The following is a 27,449-nucleotide window of genomic DNA, read 5'->3' on the forward strand; positions in this document are numbered from 1 at the left end:
GCAGGATAAAGCTGGACAAAGTTATGGAAGGGAAAATAGGGTATCCTGTAGTTGCAATATAAATAAGAACTGAAGCTCCTTCTGGTTCAAGCTAACACCAGCTGGTTCATTGCATTGTAAGATGCATGGTGGAAAACGAAAGTGGTTCCCAACATTTCAGGGCATTAAATCTTTGCTATGTTTTCTTTCTACAGAGAAATGTTACTAAATAGAAACAGAAAATGTTGGTTGGGGAAGTCAAAGGCCTGACGTCTGCGAGTTCAAGTCTGCTAAAGGCCAAAGTTGGCCTGTTTTGTGGTAGAGGACTGTATGTGTAAATGGTTACATCGATGGGTGGGAAGGGGGGTGTGCCTTGTTTTGCTGTTGTTGCTTTTTTGCTTGTTCTGTTCTGTTAGTTGTATTCTGGGTTGTTCTGCTAAGCCTTGTGGGTATGCTATGTTGACCCTGGAATGTGTGACAATACTTGTGGGCTGCCCTCAGCGCATCCTTTGGTATGTTGGTTGTTAACATAAACAACACATTCACCAACTGTTTTAATGTACAATAGAGAAGTAAGTCTGAATCTAATGGTGGCTATAACGGCCATAACAGTCTTTTTAACTTTGAGTGTAAATTGGTTTAAAATTTAACAGACAGGGAATAAGTAAGGCAAATTTTAGTTTTATTGAAGGCAGAAATAGAATAAGACTCACTCCAACAATCAGTTAACACAGTCTATATGTTTTTATAACATAACATATATTTTACTTACTCCAAAATATTGGGCCTTTTTCACCTACATATATGATTTGTAAACCTATACTGTGAAAACTAGTGTGAATATGATCATACTTGAAGATATCCATCAAATTGTACTTTACTTTCTTTAATTTCATTTATTCCTATTTGCAAAGTGCTGATTTGTTGTAAGATTGAAAAGGAGCAGTACTAAGGGAGCACTCTATTCTTGTGGGTGCCATCTTTCTTTGAGATAAAATGTTAAATAAAGGCTATTGCTAGTCTCTCTAGCAAATGCAGAAGATCCCAAGTGATTATTTTGAAGAACCATAGAGGAGTTATCATGAAATCTTGAGTAATATTTTTACTTAGTCAACATCTCAGTGGTGTCCATGGGAGTTTGCTCTATGTTCACTCAGAAGTCCAGAGGTTAAGTAAGATGCTATGTAATTCAGTGGCCACCTTATTGAGTACCTCCTGTACCTAATAAAGTGACTATTGAGTGTACGTTTATGGTCTTCTGCTGTTGTAGCCCAACCACCTCAAGGTTCAATGTGTTGTGCATTTAGAGATGCTCTTCTGTACACCACTGTTGTAACAGATGATTATTTGAGTTACTGTTGCCTTTCTGTCAGCTTAAACCAGTCTGGCTATTCTCCTCTGACCACTCATTAACAAAACATTTTTTGCCGCAGAACTGCTGCTCATGAGATTTTTCACAACATTCTCTGTAAACTCTAGGGACGGTAGTGCATGAAAATCCCAGAAGATGATCAGTTTCTGAGATACTGAAAGCACTCCGTTTGGCAGCAACAAACTTTCCGAGGTCAGTGTCACTACGATGACATTTCTTCCCCATTCTGATAGCTAGCCTGAACAATAACTGAACCTCTTGACGATGTCTACATGCTTTCATGCATTGAGTTGCTGCCACATGATTGGCTTATTAGGTGTTTTCATTAAAGAGCAGGTGAATAAGTGTACCTAGTAAAGTGGCCACGAAATAAGAATCAGCAGTGTGGCAGACATCTTGAGTTGCAAGCACATAGACATGAAGTCTTTTTTAGTTTAGCTAATGTCTGTGAAGTGGCAAAGGAAGGCACGATCATTAGATTAACATTAAACACAGAGAACATTTCATTTTACAAGCATTAATTCTGCCTAACACATAGAACAATGATTGCATTGGAATTCGAAGTGCCTTCATTATAACTTGCAAAGAATGAGCATGTGATTGTAGGTTACGCATCCCTTGTCAATTATGCTGGTGGCTGTGCTAGTGGGTAACTTCCTGCAGTGTAGAGTAAGAAATAGATTGCGTTAATCACATGGCCTGCTGTATAACCAACAGATAGTATGGGTATATAGGCTGTCCACCTGAACCCTAATAACAAGCAAGTAGCACATTATTCATTGATTGAGATAATTCTTATGGGCATGCACATTGTGTATCCATCTCTTTTATGTCTGTAGTTTGAGTATAAACATACTTCTGAGTCATTATGTTTTGGTCTTACCATGGATAAATTACATGCAAAGAAATTTGATGAAGTTATTGCAATTCACTGAGAGGGTGAGAATGTCATGCATGGCTGGTCTCATTCATAATAGCAATCTTTCATGTGTCACTAACAAATAAAGCTCCTTTTGTTCACAGGGGGTGAGAATCAAATGACACGTTCAGGGGACACAGAATCAAGGAGTTGGGAGATAATTGGATTGGCTCAGGGAAAAGGGAAAAAACAAAAGGAGAGGAAGGAATTGTGTTGGGTGAGGCTGACTGAAGGAATATATGGCTCAAAAGGAGAAGTGGGGAAATGTAGGTGAGAAAGGGAGCGAGGCAAAGGGGAATGGGCAAGGAGAGTTATTTTGTGTAAACCCATGTGAGGCGAAGAAGGAACAGATGATTAGAACAACAGGGAGAAAATGTGAACTAAGGTAGACAAATGATCCAAATGAGGGGAGAGGGTTCAATTATTCGTGAGTATAATGAAGCCACTAATCTTCCCTTTCAACAAAATGCTGCTGGAGGAACTAAGCAGGCTAGGCAGCATCTATGGAAAAAAGTAAACAGTCGACATTTCAGGCCGAGACCCATCATCAGAACTAGAGGGAAAAGATGAGAAACCAGAGTAAAAAGGGGTGGGGGTGGGAGGGGAGGAAGAAGTACAAGGTAGCAGGTGATAGGTGATAGGTGAAATCAGGAGGGGAAGGGAGGGGTGAAGTAAAGAGCTAGGAAGTTGATTGGTGAAAGAGATAAAGGGCTGGAGAAGGGGGGATCTGATAGGAGAGAACAGAAGGCCATCGAAGAAAGGGAAGAGGGAGGAGCACCAGAAGGAGGTGATGGGCAGGTTAGGAGATAAGATGAGAGAGGGAAATGGGAATGGCTCTGAGCCTGTATTCACTGGAATTCAGAAGCATGAGGGGTGACCTCATTGAAACATCAAATGGTGAAAGGCCTTGATAGAGTGGATGTGGAGAGGATGTTTGCTATGCAGGGAGAGTCCAAGACCAGAGGACACAGCCTCAGAATAGAATGGCATCCTTTTAGAACAGAGATGAGGAGGAACTTCTTTAGCCAGAGAGTGGTCAATTTGTGGAATTCTTTGCCACAGGCACCTGTTGAGGCCAAGTCTTTAAGGCAGAGGTTGACAGATTCTTGATTGTTCAGGACATGAAGGAATATGGGGAGAAGGCAGAAGTTTGGGGTTGGGTGGAAAATACAATCAGCCATGATGAAATGATGGAGCAGACTTGATGGGGCAAATGGCCTAATTCTGCTCCTATATCTTATGGTCTTATGTCAAACCACACAGCTCTGTTTCATGAAGATGGGATTTTTATGGCTGCTAGTCATAAGAGACTCTTAGGGTTTTACCAGATGGCCAGCAGCTGGGTATTTCTGAATAATCCATTATAATTACCTTACAATGTCAAATCCTGGTTTTTGAGCTTACATCACCAGGGCAGATTCACAAGGGGAAATGGGCACTTGCAGCAAAATCTACATGCATATCTGACATGGCTTATCATCTCTAAGAGACAATTCATGTTAGAATATTATTAGCATTATGTAAACAGGACATGCTGGGAATGTGCTGCACTTGTCAGTAAGATTAACAACATGTTATTATTTAAGGCTAGAATTATCAAAGTCCTCATATGATACAGTATTTGTCAACCTACTTCGAATGCTTGATGTCGAAAGTGCTATGGATTTGAAACTTTATTTGTTTTATATAAGATCATAACACACATATTAAAGTATGGCACATCAAAATATTAACAACAGTATTCATGAGGAATTCTGCAGATGCTGGAAATTCAAGCAAAACACATCAAAGTTGCTAGTGAACACAGCAGGCCAGGCAGCATCTCTAGGAAGAGGTACAGTTGGCGTTTCAGGCCGAGACCCTTCGTCAGGACAGTATTCTACGTCTATGAAAATTACAGGCCCTTCATGCTTTCAGATTTCTTCATCTTCAGTCAGGGGACTAGGGGATAAAGGTGTAATAAAAATAAAACTTCTGGTAGCACTCAGCAGGTTGAATAGTTCAATCGGTTTAAAAAGGTACATTTAATGTCAAAGAAATGTACACAATATACATCCTGAAATTCTTTTTCTTCACAAACATCCACAAAAACAGCAGAGTGCCCCAAAGAATAAATGAAAGTTAAAATGTTAGAACTCTAAAGCCCCTCCACAGCTCCCCCCACCCATGCAAAAGCAGCAGCAAGGCAACAAACACCCCACCCTCCTCACCTCCACCAGCAAAGAAGCATCAGCACCCTCCACCAAGCACTCAAGCGTGCAGCAAAGCATCAATAAAGATACAGACTTGCAGTACCCAAGTACTACTAGTTCACCTGGTAATTCAACTTACCACAGGCTCTCTCTCTCCCTAGTAAGGGAAAAAGAGGTGTCCCCTTTTCACACTAACTGGGGAGACATAACAAACAACTCTCTGACTTACGATTTTAAAAGTCTGTTGCATTGCTTTTTCCAAGCTCTGCACCTAGCGAGTCGGCCCCAGAAAGGTGCAGCTCTCTGGACACACAACCCCCAACGGCTAACCTGTTGCTCCTAATGTTTCGTGTTCTCCCGCGATGCTTCAGTCAGGGGCAGCGGCTTAGAATTAGCACGAATCCAGAGCCACAGAACCCTGAAGGTGCACTCGTCTTCCAGGCCAGGCCCTTGGGATATTAAAAAGCGGCTGGACGTGAGGCCATGAGACTGGGTCCCATTCCCCCAAAGAACCGGTCAGAGGCTAACTCCTGTCAGGGTCCTCAGAAAACCTTGAAAATGAAAAAAAAGAGATATCAAAGAGCTGTTTCTGAAGATGCAAGCAAAGGAGCTGCCGTTTAGTACCACCTTGACTCCTCATGCCACGTCTGTGGAAAGATCAACAGAGTTAATGCTTTGGCTCAAGGACACTTCCTTAGAACTTGCACAATACACACAACTTCTGGAGGATTGCAGCAAGTTAGTCAGCATCTATGGAGGGGAATACACAGTCAACATTTCAAGTTGAGATCCTTCATCATGACTCCAAAGATGCTGCCCGAGGGCTGCCGAGTTCCTTCAGCATTTTATCTGTGTTGCTCTAGATTTCTCGCATCTGCAGAGACTCTTGTGTATCAGAGCCTCTTTCACATTTTACATCTATCTAAGAGGGAAAATGAATCCTTGGTGCCTTGGTGCCGTTAAGTGAAGGTTTGTAATGAAGATGTGTTATGTGCTCATCTCTCTAGAGTAAAAAATTGATTTCAAAGCCTACTGTCCCAAAGGCAAGAATCCATTTTATTAATTAACCAATGTTTTCAGTTTGGTTTAAGACAGAAAAAGTAAAATGTATTATCAATGTATACATATGTATGTTTCTTGCAGACATTTATTAGAAAATAAAGAAATACAATAGAATTCATGAAGATCTATGCATAAACAATTCCTGACAAATAATCAATGTGAAAAAGAAGCAAAGTGTGCAAATAAAAAAGGTACTCAGAACATGAGTTGTCGAGTTCTTGACAGTGAGTCCAAAGCTGCGGAGTCAGTTCAGAGTTGTGGTGAGTTAAGTTATCCACATCAGTTCAGGAGCCTATAGTGTTGGCTATAGTGTAATAACTGTTCCTGAAGCTGGTGGTGCGGGACCTAAAGCTTCTGCCCAACGGCAGAAGTGAGAAGAGAGCATAGCCTGGATGGCGGGGGTCCTTAATGACGGATGCTGTTTATGTGCGGCAGTGCTCCATGTAAATGTGCTCAATAATGAGAGGGTCTGCCTGTGACGGATTAGGCTGTATCCACCTCTTTCAATACACTCAGCAATTTGCAGTAGCCAATTAACATCAGTTGGCATATTTTTGGGATACGGAAGAAAACTGCAACACCTGGAGGAAACCCACAAGGGAGAACAGACAATCTCCACACAAACAGCACCAGAGATCAGGATTGAACTTAGGTTTTTGGAGCGCTAATGCAGTGGCTCGACTAGATGTGGCACTGTGTTGGATTAATGAAAGGAAATGGATTGGTATATTGTTTTGCTAAAGTACTATAACATGATAATTACTTATTTTCTACAAAGTTGTCCTCTTTAATGTTATGTACATTTTGTTAATTACATTGTATTAATTGCAAGCTCTTTTGAAATTGATCTGAAACTGACAGATAGGGACCTGAAATCTTCAAATCGAATAGCAAAGCGGCGAATAATACATTCCAAAAAGTGCTATTATTTCAATATTCAATATGCTAAGGTTAAAGTGAGGCCAGCTTGTTGCCAGACGATAATTGCCATGTAGCAGAAATAATTATGTCATTTGAATGCAGAATTTAGTTAAAGCTGTCATTTATGTATTAAAACCTCTTGCTTGCAGATTTAAGAAGCACACATTTGTATTTGATAAGAAATACAATTGTTTTCTCATTTTGCAGTTGAGAGTAGAAATGTTATTTATATGGTACCAGAAGACTCAAAGTAATATTACCATAGGTTACTGCATACAAGAGGTTGTGTTTTCTTGTAACAAATTCAAAAATAGTCTGATTTAATTTTCCAGACTACTAGGTTTCCTTTGCTTTTCATTTCTGTACTTTTATTATACTGACAACTTTGAAATCTTACAGGTGAAAGCCTATTGCTTGCTGAAACCAGGAGTTAATTGATTGCTAACAACTTCAGATCACATATCCTTGTTAATTTATTGACTGGTTAGCACAAACCAATTTAATATAACATATTATGCATTGGCTTTACTTTAAAAATCATAGGGCAAGACAACAATATTGTCTTGCCTCAGATACTGTGTGAGCTATTCAGCACAGCCTATCAGAGATCTCATATCTAACATTGAAGTGTGTTTCCTCAACCATGTTACAAGTTCAAATGGTTCAAATGGTTCCATTTTAGTATCAGAGAATACGTACAGTGTACAACCTGAAATCCTTACTCTTCGCAGGCATCCACCAAAAAAGAAGAGAACCCCAAAAATGAATGACAGAAAGATGTTAGAACCCCAAAACCCCTCTCCCCCCACACACATACAGCAACAAAGCATCAACACCCCCCACCCCCATTCAGCAGAAAGCATCAGCCCTTACCATCCACCAAACAGTAGCAAAGCCCCCAAAGAGCGACCATGATCTGCAGTCAACAAAGACTATTGTTTACTCAACAGTTCGACATGTCACAAGTTCTGCCTCTCGCTAACAAGGGACAGAGAGTTGTCACACATTTCACAGCAAAAAGGGAGACTAACAAACAGTCAGCGTTACAATCTGCTGTGTCACTTGTTATTCCGAGAGTCTCTGACTCGAGAGTCAGCAGCAAGCTCTCCCCACCATCGAGATAAAGAGAGTGGGGGAGTGATTATTTGAGTACAGAGACCTCGGTCGGCTGTATCCGCTGCCGTGAAATTCTGATGTTCCTTCTCTCGCGATACCTCAGTTGGTGACACCACCATGGAATTAGTCGTCTACAGGGTGCACCCTGCAAGCTTGCATTCTTCCAGACCACTCCTGGATATGTCCAGACATGGTCAGTCGGTGAACTCTGAGAGCGGGAACTCCTCCTCCATGAAAAAACACAGTTTGGATGCATCTACAGTCATGGACTTTGACAAAATTGCAGCCACCTTGAAAATGATAAAAAGAGATATTTAGGAGAGGAATTTAAGCTGTTTCTGCAGATGAGCTTGTGGGCATACTCAGCAAATCTATAGAATAGTAACTACAACAGAATCAATGAAAGGTCAGCCAGAGTGTAGAAGACAACAAAAGCAAATATAAATAGATAGCAGCAAATAACAAGAACATGAGATAATGAGATATTGAGCCCTTAGAGTGAGATCATTGGTTGTGGAAACGCCTCAATGATGGGGCAAGTGAGTGTCGTTATCCCCTTTATCAAGAGCCTGATAGTTGAGGGGTAGTAACTGTTCTTGAACATGGTGCTACAGGTTCTGAGGCTCTTGTACTTTCTATCTGATGGCAGCAGTGAGAAGAGAGCATGGCGTGGGCAGTGGAGATCATCAGAGCTGTCTGATGACGGATGCTGTTTTATGACAGAGTTTCATGTAGATGTGTTTAGGAGGGCTGTGCCCATTATATACTGGGCTGAGTCCATTACCTTTTGTAGGATTTTCCATTCAAAGGCATTATCAAGCAGTAGTAAATCAAGGACTTGCTGTGTTGTGCAGAAGACATTTCGCCACTCATCCGAGCAGCTTCTTCAGTTCTGATCCATGGCGGGTAGTTTTCTGGCTTGCAAACTCTGAGTATAACAACTGCATGAGGATCGTCAAGAGTTGTAGAGGAAATGAGAGGTTATTAACCTTATCTTTACACGAATGGAGGTGTAAACTGTTGTGGAGACACTGGGGTTGAGATGTTAGCACTGCATTGTAAGTATTTGTAAGTGGTGTTGTACCACATCCCCTCTGTTCAGGGATGGATTTTCCAGTTTGACAAAGATGGCTTCTTTAACCACTCTTTCAAACCACCTGTCCTCCCTGTCCAAAATGTGCACATTGTTATCATCAAAGGAGTGTTCCTTGTCCGTTAGGTGTAGATATATAGCCGAGTCTTGCCATGAGGTGTTAGCCCTCCTGTGTTGGGCATCTGCTTGTGGAGTGGTTGTTTTGTCTTGCTGATATACTGATCTGTGCAGTTCTTATTGCATTGGATAGCACTTGTACATATGGTCGTACAATCCTTTCTAGATAAAGGATGATTGGTATGTGGAAAAAGCTAGCTGAAGAAGTGGTTAAGGGAGATACAATCATAATGTTTTTTTTTAAATTGGACATCTGCATGGATATGAGAGCGATATGGGCCAAATGTAGAAAAATGGAACTAGCTCAGGTCAGCAACTTTGTTGGTGTGTGTAAGTTGAACGAAAGTACCTGTTTCTATGCCATATAGCTCTACGACTCCATGACGAATGTCTCTATGCCTTGATTTTCCTGTTCCAACCCTCCTCACCATTATGCTATTCAGCGTAATTTGACCCATATGTATACTCACTCTGTCAGGAAATGGAGAGGAAGCTTGACCCAAAAACAGAGCAGCAAATGATTCAGCAATGAACAATAACTTAAAAAATAGACTGCAAAAAATAACAAGCCATGAGGGGCCACAAAACGAGAAAGAACAGATACTAAATACCACACACAACAAGGTAACTGAAGGCTAGGAACAACGGTTGAGACTGCCTGGTTCGATGAGTGAACAAGGGCTATAGATGAAAACTGGGTGATGCTGGTAATGAGTTGGCAAGTGACTTCTGTTAGTTGGGTGGAGACTAGGAGGTGCCTTCCTGTGCACTGGATGACCCAGGATGACCTGGATGGATCCAGCGTAACTCCTCAACAAATGATGGACCCAAAATGAAACTAGACAATACCCAGGACTTCTCCGAGCCACACCTTTCACAGTCGACCAGGTACTGCACCAGATGGACGTGGTCTTGGGGGTCCTTAGCGATGACAAGGAGGTCGTCAAGGTTGATGTCTCAGAGAATCTCATTAATGAAATCTTGGAAAATGACGGGACTGCTGCAAAGTCTGAAAGGCATCACTTAGTATTAGTTGTAGCCAGTGCATGTTATGAATGGCGTCTTCCACTTATCCCCCTGGCGGATGCAAATCAGATTGTACACACTCCATTGATCTAAATTGGTGCAGATTTGGGCCCTGTGAAGTGTTTCAAAAGTGGTATCCATCAAGGAGAGAGGGTTGCAGTTCTTAATGCGATTTTGTCGCGTCCACGGTAGTCGATGCAGGGACAAAGACATCTTTCTTTTTGACAAAGAAGAATCCTGCACTTGTTGGCCACTGGGACAGTTGAATTCAACTGTAGTGCTTCAGCAGTAGATATTCATGATTTGGATCTCAGGAGGGGAGAGAGAGGGGTAGTGCCTAGGAGGAGATATGCTCAGTCATGTGAGGTGGCAGGCTACTGGCTTCCCTTTTACTGAAGACGATGGCTAAGTCATGGTATTCCTGTAAGAGTTTGGTGAGATTAAGGGCTTTCTCTGTCTCTACAGATTTACGGGGTGAAGTCAGCTGAGGTTGCTGGCAGGTGGTCCACAACATAGCAGTGAACTGGCGAGGCAAGAGTAGTGAGTGGAGAGCCAAGGATATCATAAGATGAGAGGGGGTGTTGGGTGAGTCGATCAGGAGGAATTGGATAGGTTCATGATACTCTCCGATACTCATGTGCACAGGCTTTGTGCACACTCTTATCATCTCAGACCCCAGGTTTTCTCTGTCAATTGGCTGTGATGCAGAAGGGGTGAGTGTTAGCTTCGGTATCAATAGCTTCACACACAGAGTCCAGTGCAGAAAGTTGACTGCTGCGCTGAAATCCATCAGATCCTCCTGCGCACACTGAACCATCAGGAGGTGGAGGAGGACAGAGAGAATAAGTTGAGCTATGGCACTGGAATGAGGGGCCAGGGGGAGCTTACCAGGTAGGAGGCTGGTACCTGGTGATGCTGTTTTCAGTGGGCATTTGATGATCGGGTGATGGACTTCTCCGCCGATGCACACGCTCTCTGGAGATAAAGGGAGCTCTTCCTCAATGCATGGGTTTTGGAGACATTGCTGATGAGGGTTCTGCAGCCTGAAATGGCTCTGGGAATGGAGCTGGTGATCTGGAGGCTCATTCCATCAGGTGCTTGTCAATACAAAGGGCCAGAGTGATGAGGCTTTCAAGGTCAGTGGATATCTCCCAGGTAGACAACTCGACTTCTAGCATTCTGAGGGGCCTTGATGGTAATGGTCCAGCAGTACTACTATATTCCAGCCCAACTCCTGGAATACAGAAGCACTTCTGACCCATTGACATCACCGTCTCTCCACCATGAGGGTCCTGAATTCCAGTGTGTAATCCAGCACCGAGCATGAGCCTTAAGGCAGGATAAAGTATCTGTTCAGCTGCCTTCCTTCCCACATGGTCAAAACCCAGAGCATCTCAGCGGTGAATGCCTCATACGTATTGTAACTGGATTTATTGTCCCATTTAGCAGTGGCCTAATTTTTTTCAGAGCTCACCCAGTCAAGAGAGAAATGACAAAAGGCAATAAAATACAGAGATGGCTGGAGCTCGTAGTGTACGATGCACTGAGACAGGAAGTTACAGCATTGAGTCAGGGATCCGTCGAAGCATTTGAGGAGCAGCATCTAGGGCTCCAAGGAAGGAGGTTGACTGGTGTGGGGTTGCTGTAACAAGACAGAGATTTGTCTGAGGGTGGCAAGCATGTGGTCAATGGTTTCCTGCTGTTTCTGGCTTGTGGACTTCTGTCGACAAACAACTTCCTTCAGGCGAGCTAACTCTGCTTGGGTCGATCCACTGGTTTACTCATCCTGTCAGGAAATATGGAGCAAGTGTGACCCAAAAGAAGTGCAGCAGAGACAATTCAGAAATTAACAATAACTTTAATAATAGACTGAAAATAACTAGATACAAATGGCCACAAAACGAGACAGAACAGATACTAAACATCACAGGCAACAAGGCAGCTGAAGACTATGAGCAGCTGGCTGGTTTGATGAGTGAACAAGGTTGTGGATGACAGCTGGGTTTAAATAGGCTGAAGGTGATGATTTAGAAATAAGTGGCAGGTGGTTCCTGTTAGCTGGGTGGAGATTAGGTGGTGTCTGCCTGTCCAGGCCTCAGTGAGATTGGGAGAGAAATTTGTGTCAATAGGGTATGTTTAGCGGTGGCTGTACTTTATAGCTGATGCATAAAGTTCAGTCCCTTTAATGTATTCAAAGGTTAAGTACAATAACCATCAGACTCAAAAACAATTACTTTCCCCAAGCAGTAAGGGTCAACACCCTCACCTTTACTTTATTATTTCCTGTCAGTCAACTTATGTGCAGCCTAGCGTCAATTTATGTACGTAAAATCAATCTACTGTACTATGTAAGCTATCTTATGTATTTATACTTATTGTTATTTTTATTATTATGTTCTTCATCTTTTGTTTTTATCTTGTACTGCATTGGATCTGGAGTAATAATTATTTCACTCTCCTTTACACTTGTGTGCAGGAAATGACATTAAACAATCTTGAATCTTGAATCCAGTGGCCATATATGATCTTTATCCAAAGGCTCCTTATTTCTTGGGCCCTCAGTTTAAAGAATCTTCTTTCTCATCATTTAGAGAGGATGCAGGACCCAGTAATAGCTACTGCAAATGGATATAGTTCTTAACGGAACATCAGTTCATTTTAGAGCTCCAGGCTAAACTGCATCAAACGGTCCAATAATTGAATCCATAATTCCAGTCAGAGGATCTCCAATGAATCCTAAGTCTGAGTTAGTTGAAGACTCTGACTGCAATTTCCCCCGGTGGTTTGTTACAGTATCCTGAGCAACAAAATGGAAGCTCTTCAGTGCACTTTTGCTCCTATATCAATCACAGCATTGGCTCCTTCAGTCCTTTTGATATAGATGCTTCTTTCAGTTGCTTCAATGCAGGTCAAACTCCAGATTAGCCACATACAGAGACTTCGGGACTTCGGATCAGGAGAATCTGGTCAGATGAACTTAGAGAGAGACTTTTGAAAGTTGACCAGCACTTTGGCTCAGATTCTTTCAGTCTATAACTGTGTTTGGAATATGACATCTTCACTACAAATGCGTATCTGAACAGGTTTCAGTAGCCTATTGTCACTCAGATGATTGCATCATCCATTGTCTCAGAACCCAGCCTCTGATGTAATGCAAGCTACTTCATATCCTTTACTTCATCCCTGCCGTCCTTCTACAGGTCACCCAGGAGGAGACAATTCACTGTTATAATATCTATTCTCAAGGTTTTAAAGTACAATGCATAAAAAATAGGCTGCTTAAATCTTGCCAACAACCTCTAAAGCAGATTTTAAAAATCCTGAAATTAGTAGCTAACAACATGCTAAGTATCTGAGTTGAAATCGTACACTAATTAATCATTAATTTTCTGGCCAGTTCAGAACACTTTATGTTCCAGTTGCCTGTTCGATATGGAGCCAACTTTAACTTGCGTGAAACAGCATTAACTAAGTTTTCATCTCAAGATGAGGTTTGCAGCCTAAAATTCAACAACTCTAAAAACAAACAAGAGAAAATCTGCAGATGCTGCAAATCCAAGCAACACATACGAAAATGCTAGAGGAACTCAGCAGGCCAGGCAGCATTGATGGAAAAGAGTACAACTGATGATCGGGCCAATACTCCTCAGCCTGTTGCTGGAACAGTTTGAAGGATGGGAAGGAGAAGGGTGGTAAAGTATGATGGCTGCTGGAGATTGAGATTTGGTTGATGTCCTATAACACACAGCTGTCCAAACTTTATCCCTATGAATACGATATATATGGCTGGTATATAATCCTCAAAGCCCTTTGCACCTTCTGACAGATGAACTATAAGCAAGCAATAAACTTAGAAAAGGTTAGACAGCTGAAAATTATTTATTCATGGAAATTATTCCTCTTCCATCCTGTGTGGACCATCCCATTCCATAACCTCCTGGCAAATCTCTACTCTCATTGATTGATTAGCTGAAAACTGCCACAATGTTTGCACAATTCACTAAGATTTACTGCAGATGATCTTTCACTTAGCTGCACATAAGGCTTAATAAGTTGCAGAGGAAATGTAACTCGATTACTGAAACTCCATGGAAAGCAGATCCAATGGGTAACCACTTAAGTCATCGTTCACTGAGTTAAATTACATCACTCGTATTGAAATAAGTGCGGGGGGGGTGATTGATAAGTTTATGGCCTAAGGTAGAAGGAGATGAGATATGAACTTCAAAATTTCTGCATAATCACTCAAAGAGTTGAACTGTATATGAATGTAACGAGAGCTATATAACTCATCTCCTTCTACCTTAGGCCACAAACTTATCAATCACCCCTGCTGTGGACACTTTCTGGAGGTCCAAGATCCGTATGCTCTACGACCTCTCGACTAAGTGTGTAAATGTAGGAGGGGACTATGTTTAAAAATAAATGTGCTAAGTTTTCTAAAACTGAATCCTTCTAACCTACGCCATGAACTTATCAATCACCCCTTGTAGATGTCAGGTTGAAACCCAGTTCTAAATGGAAACCTACACACATGAGAAGGATAGGAAACAAATAAAACTTCAGATGCTGGATCTGCATGAGAACAGAAATGCTGGAAGAACTCAACCAGTCAAGCTCTCTCTGCAGAAAGAGAACCAACTCAATGTTTCAGGTCAAAGACACCTAATCAGAACTGGGAAAAAGAAGCAGTAAGTTGAGTAGCGGAAACGGTGGGGGAGTATAAAGCGAATGTCTATAAAGAATGAAATGATAGTCAACCATTTAGTGGACAGGTTTATCACCTGTGTAATACCGGGGTTCCCATCCTGGGGTCCACAGATCCTTTGCTTAATAGTATTGGTCCATGGCATAAAAATGGTTTGGAGACCCCTGTGTAATGTGTTGCTGATGTTATGAATTCTGGGTGATGTTGCATTGACTAGCCTGTTGAGACTTGATGAGGAGGACAGAACATAGAGATGAAAGGAAATAGAGGTGGGGAGAGGAATGCTAAGCACTCAAGGCCAGTCCTGAAACAAACAGAAAGATAGAACAAGTTGTCTAAGGTTGGAGAATTCAGTGAGGAATCTTGCAATTTGCAACATGCTCAGACAAAAAATATGTTGTCCTTCCAACTTTTGTTGGGCCCTGTTGTGACAGTGCAGAGGGCCACAGGCAGAGAAGTCAGACTGGGAATGGGTAGGTAAATTAAAATGAAAGTAGGCTGAAGTCCCTCTGACTAAATAACAGAAAGAAAAGTACATCTTTGAAGCTGTCTTCAAAAATAGACACCCTGGAATGTCTTTCCCTGCTTATGTAGAACTTTATTTCTTGCCAGGTGGAATCACAGTTTAAAATTAAAAGTTGTCATTATGTGATGTACATTGATCTCTCATTTCTTCTTTTACGATGAAGATCATGCAACAAGATTTTGCATCTAACTGATGAAGATCCTATAGGTTTGTGGTAGCTTCACTGAAGTCAGGAAGAATTGTAATATTTCTGAATATGGCAGACCTTTCCAGCCCTGCTCACTCTTGACCATGCTGCTTATTCCTGAAAGGAGACTCCAACAGATCAAAAACATGAGGACATTCTCTGCTGACTGGTCACCTACAAGGTTTTACTCAAGGTTTCCAGTCTGGTTCCCAAGGTCACAAACTCCAAAATTAATACAAATCTACTCGTTGCTTGTTTCAAAACTGTGTCTTCCATGCAGAGAAATTGCATAATCTGATATTAAGCTATGCTATTTCATTTGAGGAAAGACACTCTTGCTGTTGAGGGAGTGCAGCGTAGGTTCACGAGGTTAATTCCCGGGATGGCGGGACTGTCATATGTTGAAAGATTGGAGCGACTGGGCTTGTGTACACTGGAATCTAGAAGGATGAGAGGGGATCTGATTCAAACATGTAAGATTATTAAGGGATTGGACATGCTAGAGGCAGGAAACATGTTCTCGATGCTGGGGGATTCCAGAACCAGAGGCTACGGTTTAAGAATAAGGGGTAGGTCATTTAGAACGGAGTTGAGGAAAAACTTTTTTCACCCAGAGAGTTGTGGATCTGTGGAATGCTCTGTCTCAGAAGGCAGTGGAGGCCAATTCTCTGGATGCTTTCAAGAAAGAGTTAGATAGAGCTCCTGAAGTTAGTGGAGTCAAGGGATATGGGGAGAAGGCTGGAACGGGGTACTGATTGTGGATGATCAGCCATAATCACAGTGAATGGCGGTGCTGGCTTGAAGGGCTAAATGGCCTACTCCTGCACCTATTGTCTATTGTCTATTTCCTTTTACCATAAAGACTGAAATTGCCTTTTATGCTAGCTGAGAAACAATAAATAAGAACTAGGTGAAAAATAAATTATTAATTCCATTTCTTTCCACAACTGCCTGCTGAGTGTTTCCAGCATTTTCTGTTTATTGTTATTTCAGACTAAAAAGAAGTAAGTTGTTAGTCAAATGTTGCAAGTAGAATTGTAGGCCTTTTTGTATAGTAAAAGGTGGAACCATCCACAATTTACTAGTTTATTAAAGGTATTTTTACTTCTACATATTGGTTAGGCCAATAGCTAACCATTTGTATTTTGTTTACTTAAATAAAAATGTGCAAATGGAAACAGGAAGCAAAATTGAAATATCATCTCAGTCTGTAGCCTACACTACGGCAGATGGGGACTTAACATGACAAACTGCAGGATCTAAGAAACTTTCTCACCATATTTTCCCCATGGGATGAGACAGGGAGGTGTGGGGAAGCAAAATGATTTAAGTGTACTTGCTCTAAAATTACAGCAAAAAGGCATTAAAGCAAGTCAGAGAGGTTAATTGAAGTTTTGAAATGCTAAAAGGAACTTGTTAGAACACCGAGGAACTCAAAGCTCCTGCTTGTCATTTGTGTGCTCTGAGTGCTGAAGTGGTTCTAATATAATGACACACACTTGCACAAATTAGATTTATAAGGTGTGCTGGCCACCGCACCTGCTGAGGTGTAAATATTTGCACGACTTTTGTTCACCATAATGATGTAATTGACATTGTACTACATAATATCAATTGGTGAACAACATTGATTTGATGCCAATGGAGTGCAAAACTCCAGCTAATAGCATCTGTTAGTCTCATGAGATCATGGATTTGCGCCTTGGAAGACTTCCAGGGCGCAGGCCTGGGCAAGGTTGTATGGAAGACCAGCAGTTGCCCATGCTTCAAGTCTCCCCTCTCCATGCCACCGATGTTGTCCAAGGGAAGGGCATTAGGACCCATACGGCTCCAACTAACACCCTCTCTTAAACACAGGCAGCTAAACACACATTCAGCTGCAGTAAGGACCAAATATTCCTACCAACACTTTCAAAGGGCTCATCACAACTTGCAAACTGGCTGCTGAGTGATTTCTGCTGCCTGCTGTTATGATTCTATTAGCTTTCAGTGTTTCCTAGACTCATTTAAAGCTGCTAAAGTTTGTCGAGTGTAATTGTCGCAGGTAATGATAAAACTTGTCTTGATGCAAGAATCCTGTAAAATCAGTTTCATACAAACATGGATAGATGTAGAACTTCTCCTTAGACTACAAGCTGACTGGATGAATGAATATAGAATTCATCCAGAGTAGGGCAGGTTGCTACTGCAGTAAGGGAAGGTGTGGTGACATAGGCTTCCATGCAACCTCATATCACTCAGGGTTTTTAAAGAACAGATTTTCCACCTCAAATGAGGCATGTGTTTTCAGTTAGGATGACGTACGTGCCAACATCTGCTATGGAATCTCCAACTTAAGTGCAGAGGCACGGACTGCTTTTTTGTGCATTGATCAAGATCCCTGTGGCCCAAAATTGGAACTGGAGACTTTTTCAACAAGCCACAGCTTGCTGTCCGCTGTAAGTGAAAGAGTCACTGATAAATCTCGGTGGAGCCATTTTAGTTTCCCTTGCAAGAGACTGCAGGCAGAGTGAGCATGTGGATTTACTACATCTGCAGGCTCCCCACGGCTCAGGGTGTTGCTGACTTCATACCAGTGTAGCACTCAAAGAGGTCAAACATCTGGATTAAGGACAGTTGTTGTGATAACCCAGTTCAGAAATTGCCCACTGTCCCGTTGTATGTGAGCCACTAACACAAATCAAATAGAGAACACAGGGATAATACCCTACCAATATAATACATGAACCACAACTGTCAGTGCTTGAATGGACAACTTTCAAGCAATGAATGCTGTGCTGCCGCATAACTATGATAGAGCAGACCATTGGCAAGTGCGCAAACTATGATTCTGCTGCCAGGACTGCTGTAGAGCAGGAGTTGGTTATCATGTTGAATATTCCCAAACTCCAGTTTCATAAATGTTCAGCTCTCATAGAGTCTTAGAGTATTACAGCACGGAAACAGGCTGTTCAGCCCATTTAGTCTGTGTCAACCGGATATTTGCCCTAGTCCCATCTTTCTGCACCTTGACCATATTCCTTCATACCCCTCCTATCCATGTACCTATCAAAATTTGTCTTGAATGTTACAATTGAATATACATCTACCAAATCTGCTGGCAGATCATTCAACACTCGCACCATCCTCTAAATAAAATAGTTTACCCTCAGATTTCCCTTACATATTTCACCTTTCACCCTAACCTTATGAAGTATAGTTCTATTCTCAACCAAACTGAGGGGGAAAGCCTGCATGTATTTACCCTTCATAATTTTATAGCTCTGGTTGCAAAAGGAGATCTGGGAAGGAGGATAAGGGAGTCAAGTTACACAACTTCCTTCTGACCAAGCTACGTTTGACTAACTTATACAGCTATGTTATCATTAAACAGTACACCAATCCCTCTTTCCGAATCATCCACAGTCCCAAATCTTATCTTCTTCCTTCTTTTGACCTGCACAGCATCCACTTGACCACAATGTCAACATACTGTAAGAGCCATAATAAACATCCACCAAAAAACTAAGTACAAGACCAGTCAACCTACCTTGTACATCCTCTTGTGCCATGTTTCAGTGTTCTTTTGCCTGTCCCATTTCTCCTAGACTGTGCTGTCCCTGTGACTTCTGCATGACTGGTTGCAGACTGGTGATATTCAGTGCAGAGCTTTAGAGGAAAACGTTTCTCCTCAAAGGACCAGCGGAATGCTGCACCATCGCAGCAGCACCAAACAATCTGATTGACAGGCAAGGCCTTTGTAGAGTGGTAGGGGTGGGAACGATTGGCGGCAGTTAAGAAGCAAATGCAACATCAAGATCAGAGGCTTAAAAAGGGAATGTTGTATTTTACAAATCAAGTTCATTGGTTCATTGGTACACTAATCTTTCTATTCCTCCCAAGACCCCTCCCAACCAACGTCTTGGAAATTCATTTTGACCTTGTATTTAATGAGCTTTATTTAATTCTGCTGTTCTTATCCATAACTAGACAAAATAATAAAACTGAATTCTTACATCAAGTTAGAATGGGTTCCAATGTGATATTGGCAGCCTATGCTTTATTATTTTCTGAATTCTATGTGAAGTTATATTTAAAATAGGTTCCTGTTGAGCAGCTGACAAATGTAACCACATTAATTACAGACAGATATTTATTCATTGGCAGCAAGTGCAGATTAGTTCAACAGAATATTATTATTTCATATTCAAATCACATAGACTGATAGCTCAATACAAAACTGAGAGATTATCAAAACCAGTTCATGGTCATTATAAAATGTTACTAAATGTAACCAGAATCTTCATTACTATTATCTTAAATTTTGTGGTTCAAAAACTATCAATTGTGCTTCAAATGGGATTACTGAGATCTACTTGTTAAGAATGACACTTCATTTAGTTTTAGAGCTCGTTGAAGTGGTGTTGAACCAAGAAAGGTCGAAGACCAGCAACTTTTATGTGTGTTGCTTGAAATTCCAGCATCTGCAGGTTTCCTCATGTAGAAGACTGAATAATGCTCTTGGAGTTTTGCTCAATATTCCCCACTCAAACAGTAGCAAAAGAAAGCAATTTACTCATTCATTTAGCATAGCAAAGTCACTGACCTGAAATACAAGTCTTAGGCGCATATTTATAGCTAGGGTGCCTGTGACCTTTGCACAGTGCTGTACTTGTCAATGTGAGCTGAAAGTGAGTTCGTAAATCTGGCAGGAGCAAAGGATGTTGGAAATGGCAAGGGAGGGATGTAGGACAGTTGGCAAAGGAGGAATGCCAAGGCTGGGTTGTGCTGCGGATGCAGACATACCCAGACCTGAGACACCAAGCAGAGTCATTTGATTCCAAACAATTGGTTTATTGATCATTGCAGAATGTCTCTCTGGTGCTATCAGAGTTAGGTTTATTAGAACTCACATATGTCATGAAATGTGTTATTTTATGTGGCAGCAGTACAGTGCAATACATAAAATTATTACAGTACTGTGGAAAAATCTTAAGCTCCCTAGCTCTATATGTGTGCCTAAGACTTTTGCACAGTACTGTATTAACTCAGTTTTTCCTTCCACAGATGTTGCTTGACTTGTTGAATATTTCCAAAATTTTGTGTTTTATTTTCTTTTATCGAATTGTTTTTTGTAGAACATTCCTGTATGTGTACTGGCTTTTGTGTTTTCCATTTTAAAATGTCTTGAGGCAGTTGGTAAATCAATGCAATTGGATTCTTTCTTATTGACAGCAGTTATCCATGAGAGGAAAATTTAAATATAAAATGATTGACACCTAAATTTATTTGCATTCCCCAAGAATGAATGTGTGGGTTCAAGTAGAAATTCACATAACCAAAATTTGTATTGGAGCTGGCATGATATCCTTTTGATAATGCTGAAGAAATGTGCTGGCAGTTGTTCCTGTACAGTTCATTTTCAGTGTACATCATTTTTCTCTGGGGAAAAGCATCACTGTCAAGTATTTCAATATGGTTGGAATAAAAATTTGCAGCAAGGTGATAGGGTGTTGGGATTTGTAAGTCATGGAGGCGGCTCATAACTATATCAAATCTCATGGCCAAAATTCTCTACCCAGTGGATGAGTTACCCATTTTAGCATTTGTGGAGTTGCTGATTTCTGTGGAGGACCCACTTCACAGAAAGGAAAGGCAATGCTATTCTAGAGTTGTCTATGTCATTAAAGCATCACTGTCAAAATCCAATCTGCCTTTAAAGATGTGTGAATTCCGCCATCAGTTTATATTTAATACTGGAGAGAAATTGTTCTCATTACTAAATATAGCAGATTTGTATTTGTGAGCCTTCTCTCTCACCTCTTTATACTGGTCGTCTCTCCTTTGCACACTTAGTCCCTATGCAGAGTCTTTAGTCAAAAGGTCAACTGTCCTTCTGCCCTCACACTGCTGCTGACCCTGAGTTCGTCCAGCAGTTTGATCTTTGTGTTTGCTCCAGATTCCAGCATTTGCAGTCTCTTGTGTTTCCAGAGTATATTTGATTTATATGACACACAAAATTGGACTGGACATATACTGTGTAAGCATACCCAATGTTCATTGTTCATGCACCAACCATTTCTTTCCTTTCTGACCAAAATTTGGACATACTGTAAAGGTATCCTCTGCAATATTTGCCACTCAGACTTAGAACTAGGAATACAATGCCTTGTTTCTTTGGTACTGCCCCAATAACAACTTTGCTGTCATTGAGTAACCTGAGGACGCAGTCTCAGAGTTAACAGCAAATGACTCCTTCATTTTCTTTTTCTTCAACAGATCTAGAGGTCAAAGGTATAGGATGAAAGATGAAATATTCAAGGGGAATCTGAGAGGAAACTTCATCACTCAAAGGGTGGAATGAACTTCCAGCAGAAATGGTAGATAAGGTTCAATTGTAATATTGTTTGGATAGGTACATGGATCACAGGGGTTTGGAGGGATATGGTCTCAGTGCAGGTAGATAGGACTAGATAGAAAATTGGAACAGCATGGACTAGGTAGGCCAATTGGCCTGTTTTTTGTTCTATAGTATTCTATCTAGTTGCTAAAAAAATTATTCAATGGGTGCTGACACCACTGGCAGTGTGGCACTATAGGCAGAGTTCTAACGACAAAGACTAGCTGTGCAGTCTTGGTTGGGGACTTCTGTTCAAGGAGAACATACATTCCTATCAGCAAAGACTCTGTAGTCACAGAGTCCTCAGAGACATCATTAATCTGCGTGGATCTCACAAATGAAAAACATATTCTCAAGGCGCAAGGTTTCCAAGGCTGTCATGACTGGGAGAAGTGAAATTCTGTAGCATGTCTGCTGACCTCTTGTCAGGATGACTTTCTCTGTGGATATTACAATCAGATTAATTGTCAGTATCCTTGTCCTTGGAATTTACCTGATGCTGCAGCAGATCTCTGCCTTGTCTCTCAATTTGTTGTATCAGAGAGATTCCCCAAGCAGGCTATTCTTTCGCCTCATGTAGTTTCATTCAGCAAGGGGATTTGTCAGCATTGCTAACTTTACACAAGTCTAAACAGCCATCAGTTGCAATCAATTGTCTTGAAGAGCATTCATCAATAACCCAGACCTTTTTCATTGCCAGTACGTACTCAGTCCCTCAACATGGATGAGCGAAATTTTCTTCAGAGGGATTTCCTAATGCCATGTTTCCAGGAAGTATGCATAATCCTTTCATCTTCTGGACAACTACAACTTTGAATACTTTTAACAACCAGCAATATCCAAAAGAATGGAGCTTGGGAGACAAGGACTAATCTGAATTTATGATCATGCAAAGGTCCCCAGATAATATTTACTAGTCCCTGACACCCTGGTTCACAAACCTACCTGCCGTGGTCATATCAACTTAAAGATTTTTACTCCTCATGAATATGAAGAATGTAAGTAATAAAGTCAATTTAATTCTATTCAATTCAATCATATCAATCCTTAAGCAAATTCCTGAAATAACTTGCATCATCAATTCTCAGTGGAATGAAGCTCACCTTACCATCATCTTTTGCTTAATTGAGGAAGATTCTCAGATCAGGATGCAAAAACTATAGCTACCAAGCCCTTCACATGCTCTACAGATCTCAATGGGCTTGTAGAGGGAGTGTGTAGTCTTAAAATATTAAGTGTGTATCTTCCAACCCTGTACCTCCTCCCTGGTAGTAGTAATGAGAAGAGGGGCATCTCCTGAATGGTGAGGGTCCTTAATGATGGATGCTGATTTTTTGAGGTATCACCTTTTGAAGATGTCCTCAGTGGTGGGGAGACTGGTGCCCATGATGGAGTCGGATGAGTTTACAACCCTCTGCACCTTTTTACAATCCTGTGCATCCAGGGTTGTATACTCAGCCTGCTCCATCACAGACACTAGCCATGTCACCATCAGGGATACCTACAAAAGACAATGCCTCAAGAAGGAAGCATCCATCATTAAGGACCCTCACCATTGAGGACACGCCCTCTTCTCATTACGACCATCAGGTAGGAGGTACAGGAGCCTGAAGATGCACACTCAATGTTTTAGGAACAGCCTCTTCCCCAGAGCCATCACATTTCTGAATTGTCCTTGAATCCATGAAAGCTACTTCACATTTTTGTTCTGTTTTCCCCCCACTATTTATCTATCTATCTATCTGTTTATTTATTTATTTTGTATTTCACTGTATTACTATTTCATGCATAAGTGCAATTAATTATTTCTTAATAGGGCACAGCAGGTAGATTGTGCACTTGGCTTCACCAGGATAACAAGCATTCCCAGAACATGATTAGCTGCTGTCTCTTTACTTTGCAGAGGCCACATATCAACTCAGGGATGCATTACAGTCAGAAGGTTTAGCTCCCTAAAGTGCTAATTATGATCTGCTCTTACAGTACTTTACATTTTTAAAAATATTTGCACCTTTCTTGATACTAACTTATTTATTATTCGAGTGTATTCATGAAAGTCAGTGTTGGTTATTGTATTGTAATATTTTCATGATGTAATTGAAGCACATTATTATGATATAGGTGGAAATAAATTAATTTACACAGTTTGTTAAAATGCATTGATAATTAGTTGTCGTTTATAACATGTAAATTTCTCTGTTTGGTCACTGAAGAGAATGAATTGCCAGATCAATTTACTGTGCTATTGTTAGATTTGTCACATAAATAGGAATGAAAATGATCAATGGTTTATGTGTATCAGTTTCTGACAGGAGAACTCAATCATTGTTGTATAAGCAGTCAATATGGTATTGTTGTACCATAATAATGTGGTCAGAAGCTCTTACATTCGCTTCCTTTGGGTATCCTTATTAAGAGGGCTATGGTCCCAATGCTGGTCGATGGGAGTAGGCAATTTAAATGGTTCATCCCAGACTAGATTGGCTGAAGGACCTATTTCTGTGCTATACTTTTCTTTGACTATAAGATTGTAGTCACTGTATTTTCTGATTAGATGTTTATTACTTATTACAGATGCAAATCCGAATTAAGGAATCTCTAAACATATTTCGTTAATGGAAGTGAGTAATGCATTTTCCTACCCTGAGAGGGTTTATACGTATATAGGATGAAGATTGTACCTAGGTGCACAATGCAACAGGATGAGAAGCCAACTCTTTATAAACTATACACAACTCAGAGATCATCTCTGGGACTGGGGAGGTTTCTTATCTGAAATTCCATTGGGTTTCCATCAAGTTCTTATCTGCAGTAGACTTCGGCCATTTCAATTTTTATTTGTTAACCCCTATTAATAATCCAGTGTGTCACATTCTGTGGGTGAAGCAATTTCAGTCTGAGTGATCAATGCAAGGGACTTAGGTAAATATAGGAAATTAACTTTCCAAATCTTGGAACTCCAGTGGAAATGCCATATGCTCCTCATTCCTTATCATTTGTCCCTTAAAATACATGACTGTGCAAAAGTGTTAGGTACATATATATACAGTAGCCAGGGTGCCAAGTACACTTGCACAGTGCTATAGTGATTTTATGCTTCACACTGTACTGCGACCATAAACAAACATATTTCATGACATACATGAGTGATGATAAATCTGATTCTGATATGGGTCTCTATTGTGGACTGAGAGTATGAAGGGAGCAGAGAGAGGGGAATCATGGTTATAAACATGGGAAGGGAGAGGGGAGAGAGTGGGAAGCACCAGAGGTACATTTTGTAATGAACAATTAATCAATTGTTTGAAATAAAATTACCTTGCCTGGTGTCTCAGGGCTGGGCATGCCTGCACTGCCAGCACTCATTCTCTGCCACCTGTCCCACACCCCTTCCGTAGTGCTCCATCATCGCCATTCCTAAAATTCCTTTGCTCCTGCCAGATTTACAAACTTGCTTTCTGCTCCACGTTGACAAGTACCCTAGCTATATCTATGTGCTTAAGACTTTTGCACAGTACTGTATGGCTTTGGACTTCCTGTCATTTGGGGCAGTGATAGGGTAGTGTCATAAATTTTACTGGGCAATGGGCTCAGGGACACTCAGCATCAAGAAGAGATTCACCAAGGAGCTCTCTGAACTGCTCCTGCTTCTGCTCTTGCTGTGTTTGCATTCATTATTGGCCTTCAGCAAGGTAGGACTTCATCTCGCTATTGATGGCCTCACGTGCATATCATGATTACCAGCCAGTTGCCGGAACTCCTGCCCCCTTTCCACACACAATCAGTCTATTAGTTTAAAAATCTTCATAGTTTTTCTATGGGACCTTGATCTTCCATTACCCTATAAAGGTGTTTCTTTATTCTTTTGATGGTATTAATCCAGATGCTGTGGATATTCCAGATCTCCTGTTGTTTGAGGATTATGATTTGACTTGATCTGGAGAATGCACCTCACAGACTACTTGATTTTAGCTGAGTCATTTGCATGGACTGTTTATAAATAATGTGACATCTAAGCTTTCTGAGAGATACCTGTCCTTTTGCAATATGAGCCTATTATGCCACCAATATCTATCCGTCATGTCAAAATTAGCACAACAATAAGAAAACAGCACTTGACCACTAGACAGATTAAAATGAAGTCAGTTTGGATGGAATTTATGGTTGATTCAAACTTGTGCAAAATAGACAGATGCACAAGTAGGTATTAAAGCTTGTAAAGGAGATTACGGATTCTAACAATGATGTATGGCATTGCTCACTTTACGTGAAGGTGAAGAATCTAGCTCTATGTAAGAAGAGACACATGCAGCCTTGTCTGACAGCTTTAGTAGCTCCTATTGCTAAAGCACAGTTTCATTGCTATTAAATGTCACCGATACCCATAGAAATGTAAATACAGTGAGACTGCTTAAGTATATTTATGTAAAATATTTTAGATTCCAGTTAACTAAAACATTATGTGTGGAGAAACAAAGAATACTAAAAAGACACGTTGTTCGATTTACAATTTCATTAATGTTTGTGACCTTGATCAAATGTGGTGGGGGCACACTGGATGCACCAGAAATGGCTGTCATAAATCTCAGAAACAAGATATGGTATATCTGGCCTGTTGGCTCAGGATGTTACTGAACATAACAATGTTGAAGCCTCGAGCAGAATAAGATGTCAAAAGCACCCATGTCTAACTCCAATGCGTTTCATAACTGCTCTCACATATACGAACATCAGCCAGCTGCTGGTGCGATCCAGTCCATTTCCTTTGTTTCCTTCACCACTGATGATTCCAGACCAGACAAGTCTTTTCAGTGTCAATTTGGTTAGGACAAATTAACTCTCACTTAATTCATTGCTCTTTATGGGATCTGACTCTGAATGTCCCAATAACGCATTAGCCCTTTACTCCCAATGAAACTTAGTTCCTCTAAAATGACCTGGGATGTCTTACTTCAAAAAAAATACTGATCATTGAAGCAAAAAATATCATTCTAATATTCTCCTCAAACACCTGCCTTATTGCAGATCCATCTGATATCTGATGTAGCAAACTCTTCAAAATAAATTTATTAAGGAAATAAGTTTATATCATATAGTACCTTGAGATTCTCTTTTTTGCAGGGATTTGAAGGAAAATAAAGAAATGCAATAGAATTTATAGAAATTATAAATAACAAAGACTGATAAACAACCAACGTGCAAAAGAAGACAAGTCCTGCAAATGACAAAATAAATAAATAATACTGAGTTGTAGAGTCATTGAAATTGTGTCTATAGGTTGTAGAGTTAGTTCAGTGTTGAGGTGAGTGAAGTTATCCATGCTAAATCAGTGGCATAATGGTTGTAGAGTAATAACTCTTCCTGAACCTGCTGGTATGGGACCTAAGGCTCCTGTACCTCCTGCCCAATCATAGTAGTTAGAAGGGAGCATGGACCTGATGATGGTTGCTGCTTTCTTGTGACATTCTTTCTTGTAAATGTGCACAGTGTGGAGGGGACCTCTACCAGGCCGATATGCAACCTGTCAGGATACTCTCTACTGTGCAACTATGGAAGTTTGTCAAGGGTTTAGATGACATGCTGAATCTATGTAAACATCTGAGTAGGTAGAAGTGCTTCATGCCTTCTTTGTAATGGCTCTTACATGCTGGTCCCAGATCAGATTCTCTGATATGTTAACGCCAAGGAATTTAAAGTTATTGACCTTTCAATACCTTGACAGGGTCTGGCTCATGGGCCAGCTCCTTCCTCCTGTAGTCAATAATCAGCTCTTTGTCTTTGCTGACATTAAGTGAAAGGCACTATTCGACTAGATTTTCAGTCTCTCTCCTATTTGCCAGTTTGTCACCATC

The 27,449-nt window shown here is 40.9% G+C and overlaps 1 long non-coding RNA gene across 1 annotated transcript; it reads right to left on the reverse strand.

Moving 5' to 3' along the window:
• Positions 1-772: 772 nt before the first annotated feature.
• LOC134350115 (uncharacterized) lies at positions 773-18,912 on the reverse strand. The gene is made up of 3 exons (XR_010018818.1): positions 18,748-18,912; positions 4,793-5,013; positions 773-4,211 (listed from the first exon to the last, which is right to left on the reverse strand). It is a non-coding gene; the product is annotated as an uncharacterized LOC134350115 (long non-coding RNA).
• Between the last annotated feature and the right edge of the window lie 8,537 nt (positions 18,913-27,449).

This window comes from Mobula hypostoma, chromosome 8 (assembly GCF_963921235.1).
Source record: "Mobula hypostoma chromosome 8, sMobHyp1.1, whole genome shotgun sequence".
Taxonomy (NCBI): Eukaryota; Metazoa; Chordata; class Chondrichthyes; order Myliobatiformes; family Myliobatidae; genus Mobula; species Mobula hypostoma.